Source organism: Cebus imitator, unplaced genomic scaffold (genome assembly GCF_001604975.1).
Source record: "Cebus imitator isolate Cc_AM_T3 unplaced genomic scaffold, Cebus_imitator-1.0 Scaffold476, whole genome shotgun sequence".
NCBI lineage: Eukaryota > Metazoa > Chordata > Mammalia > Primates > Cebidae > Cebus > Cebus imitator.
This window is the reverse complement of record NW_016107791.1, coordinates 1,545,833-1,550,026: the sequence shown is the minus strand read 5'-3', so window position 1 is coordinate 1,550,026 and position 4,194 is coordinate 1,545,833. Positions and strand designations below refer to the sequence as shown.

Genomic DNA, 4,194 nt, shown 5'->3' with positions numbered 1-4,194 from the left:
AATAACATTTTGAACTTAAGAAAATTTTCTCAGGCAGAGTTTTCCTTTTTTGACTTAAAATTTTTCAAAATGCAGTCCAGAGAGTGGCATCATGATGCCCACATACACAAAACAGATTTAACACTTACTAACATGTTGCCATGTCTGCTTCATGTTTTTATAATATGAAATATTGCAATTTGCAGATCTCACAAAATTTCACTCCTAAATACTTCAGTATGCACCTATAAAAAATAGTAAGCATGAAAGTGGGGTGTGGTGGTGGGCGCTGTCGTCCCAGCTACTCAGGAGGCTGAGGCAGGAGTGTCACTTGAGCCTGGGAGGTCGAGGCTGCAGTGAGCAGTAACTGCACCACTGAACTCCAGCCTGGGTGACAGAATGAGACCCTGTGTCTAAAAAACAAAGTATGGATGGTTGCCTACAAAACCAGAAAAACATATGGTAGCTGACACGAGTGGCGCAATCTCAGCTCGCTACAACCTCTGCCTCCTGGGTTTGAGCGATTCTCCTGCCTCCACCTCCCAAATAGCTGGGATTACAGGCATCCACCACCATGCCAGGTTAAGCTTTGCATTTTTAGTAGAGACGGGATTTCATCATGTTGGCCAGGATGGTCTCAATCTCCTGACCTTGTGATCCAACCGCCTCGGCCTCCCAATGTGCTGGCATTACAGGCGTGAGTCACTGTGCCCGGCCAGGAGGAGGTCTTCAAAAACCAGTTAACCTCAGAAGGTGGGAGAAATGCCGGGCCATGAGGACACAGCCATGGGAAATGATATTTACATGGCTAAGAATCTCAGTTTCCTGTGAGAAACAACAGAAAAAAAAATCCTCATTGTACAATGAGAGAAAATACTGTTTTTTTCCATGATACCATAAGGGTGTGGGCAGCGTAAACCCAAAATTATGCATGAGGGCTTCCCCAGAGCTCGGTGTGGGTGGAGAAATGTGTCCTAACTGCTGCCCTGCCTGCCATCTTGGTACTGGGAACCAGTGAGAATTTCCGAGCCTGACACCCTGCGTCCCGGCTTTTCTCAACAGATGCAGAGCAGTGCATGTGTAGCCCAGCTGGGCAGCACCCAAACGGTGAGAAAGGCCACCGGCTCCCAAAGCTGGGCCCTCCTGGCTCCTGAGGACCCTCTGGGGATGGCGCTGGTCAGTGCAGCCCTTTCTTTCTCCTCTCTCACAGCTGTGGGGTGCACATGCTCTTTCTGAAGCACTGAGACTCCCCGAGCCGAGGCCAGCAGCCAGACTCAGCCACGTCCTCTCCCTCACTCCAAATTTCCTCCGCTCCTCAGTCTTCACTGCCCATCCCAACAAGGCCACCTGCCCCCAGCAGACCACACTGGAGTCCTGTGCACTGCAGCTGCTCCCACAGACTCGCACTCAACCCTCACTGTGGTCCTGGCTTTCAAGGCTGTTGTGCCTGGGAGGAGACGGAGATGTCGGCTGCTGTCAGGACACCTGGGTCATTCCCATTTGCTCCTGATGCAGTGCCTCTCCCCGTGGGATCTGACTGGGAATGTCTCTCCCACCCACTGCCAGAGATACATTCTGAGCCCAGACACAGCCTCCTTAGTCCTCCGGCGTCACTGCCTGCTGGGGCACCCTAGGATACCTGGGAGGCTTCGATGTGACTTTCTGGGCCAGGATCCTGTCTGACACCTGCAGGGAGGCAAGTCCCTGATGTTCAGCTGGAGTACCGCAGGGTCTGGGTCACCTTCCTTCCCGTCCACCAAGGGCAGGTCTCCATTCCAGCCCCTTGGGTGGGGCTCTAGGCTGCACTTTTGCCCCCAGGGCTATACCACCCTTCCCGTAGGCTAAGGCCTGATAGGAACACCCTGCAGGGTGGGGGAATAAGAGAGGTTCCAGGTGCAAACAAAACATCAGCAGACACTTAAGTTACCTCCTGTACAAAAAAATAAATGTACCCTTTACCCTCCTGTTGAAAAAGTAAGCTCTGTGTGTTCTGCCATCACTTCAGGGAAACCAGCCCCTGATTTACCCATTTCAGAAGCATGGCCCCCAGGTGCACGGGGTGGACATGAGCAGAGGGGAGGGGTGTGCTGACCCATCAGACCCTTGACCCCAGCACCGTGCAGGGAGAAACGCAAGGGGCGGGCTTGGCTGCTGCCCTCCACTGTCACAGCGGGTGAGTCTGCCTGACGCCTGAGCTCCACGGAGCCCTCTGACGGGAGGAACACCGTCCCCAGAACGGCCATAAGGAACAGAGGCACTGAGGCCACTCATCAGACCAATACCCTATTTTACTAAAAACCACATGTACATTACATTTTACAAAACAGTCCCTTCCTTAACCCCATGAAAGAATGGGGATATTGGGGAGCTACAGGAACAGGTCCCCCTCCAAATGCTCAGGGCTACCTAGGCCTCCCCAGAACCCTGGTCCTGTGCAGGGCAGGGGCAGCAGAGCCTGTTCACTGCTCCCATCAGCCCAGGGCTCCTGGAGCCTGTCTGGAGCCCTCAGTGCCTACCTAGAGCCAGAGGGACCACCTGGGGGGCCGGCCTCAGCTGGACTCACAGCCACTCCCTGCCTGGGTGGCATCCAGCCTCAGGAGGAGGAGTGTGGGTACCCAGAGTTGTTGTGGTCAGCCTCGCCCAGGGTCACTGTCAGTGACAGGCTGGGCTTCCTTTCCAGCTCCTCCTCCTTCAGGCAGTGCTGTGGGGGTCAGGCTTTGAAGAAGTCTGAGATGTAGCGGACCTGGCAGAGTGGAGGAAGGTAGACTGGGCAGGGGCTAGGCAGGCACCAGAGACATGGGCATGGGCAGGAGGGGGAGGAACAGGGTCCCAGGTGGGCAATGAGAGTAAGAGTGCCTGTGGGGGGAAGAGAGCCCTCTTAGTGGAGGACCAGTGGACAGCACTGGGGCACTTGACAGGCCCAGGGAACGACTGTGGTGTGCAGGCAGGAGACCCAGGGAAGGAACTGGGGGAAGAAGGTGTCCAGGGAAGGACTGGGTTTGGGGAGAGGGGTCCCAGGGGAGAAATGGGGGGAAGGGAGGGGCCCCCAGAAAAAATTGGGGTTGAGGGAAGGGATCCCGGGGAGGAATGGGGTAAGGAGGGGTTCCATGAATTGACTGGGGTTGGGGAAAAGGGTCCCAGGGGAGAAATGGGGAGAAGTGAGGGGTCCAGGGAAGAACTGGGGTTGGGGGAAGGGGTCCCAGGGGAGGATGTGGGGGGGGAAGGGTCCTGGGATGGACTGGGGTTGGGGGATCCCACAGGAGAAATGAGGGGAAAAAGTGGTCCCAGGGAAGGATGCTGGTTGGGAAGAAGGGGTCTCAGAGGAGAATTGGGAGTAAGAGGGGTCCCAGGTATGGACTAGGGTTTGGGGATGGGTCCCAGGGAGGAACGTGTGGAAGGAGGCATTTAGAAAGGACTGGGGTTGGGGGAAGAAGTCCCAGGGGAAAAATGGAGAGAAAGGAGGAGTCCAGGGAAGAACTGGGATTGAGGGAAGGAATCCCAGGGAAGGATCTGGGGGTGAAGGAGGGGTCCAGGGAAGAACTGGAGTTTGGGGTACGGGTCCCAGGGGAGAAACCGGGAGAAGGCGGGGTCCCAGGGAAGGACCAGGGTTGGAGGAAGGGGTTACAGGGGAGGACTCCGTGGGGCAAGAGTGTGCAGGGAAGGACCAGGGTTGTGCAGGGAGTGGTCTCTGGACAGCACAGGGGATGAGTCAGGGTTAGAAGCTCACAGTGAGGCCAGCCACCAGCGCCCCCTGCAGGAGACCAGCAAGGACGTCGCTCCAGTGATCAGGCATGCGGGTGTAGCCCACATAGAGGGCAAAGGCCACCAGGAAGAACTGGACCGTGGGCCGCAGCAGCTGCATCCACTTCCAGCAGAGCCGCGCCTGCATGTAGCGCTGGGACGGGAGAGGGCGCCTCAGCCTGTGCCCTGCCAGGCACTCCCACGCCCACTGCACAGATGGCAGCTCCGAGGCCGAGGGCATAAAACCAGCCAGCCCAGGACCTCCTGTTTTTTTTTTACAAACAAGTCAGTGAGCGCCTCCATCACCACCACGACCCACCCATTTTACAGCTGGAAAAACCGAGGTCCAGGGAAGGGAGTGACTTGACGGGCGAGCCCCAGAAAAACGGACTCATCGCCAGGAACACCACGCAGTACATCCCAAAGGAGGTGTGTCCCGAGTAGAAAGGCAACCTGGGGAAGGAGAGGCAGCAG

The 4,194-nt window shown here is 56.4% G+C and overlaps 1 pseudogene; it reads right to left on the bottom strand.

The window, feature by feature from the left end:
* Nucleotides 1-2,562: 2,562 nt before the first annotated feature.
* Nucleotides 2,563-4,193, bottom strand: LOC108292084 (annotated as a pseudogene).
* Between the last annotated feature and the right edge of the window lies 1 nt (nt 4,194).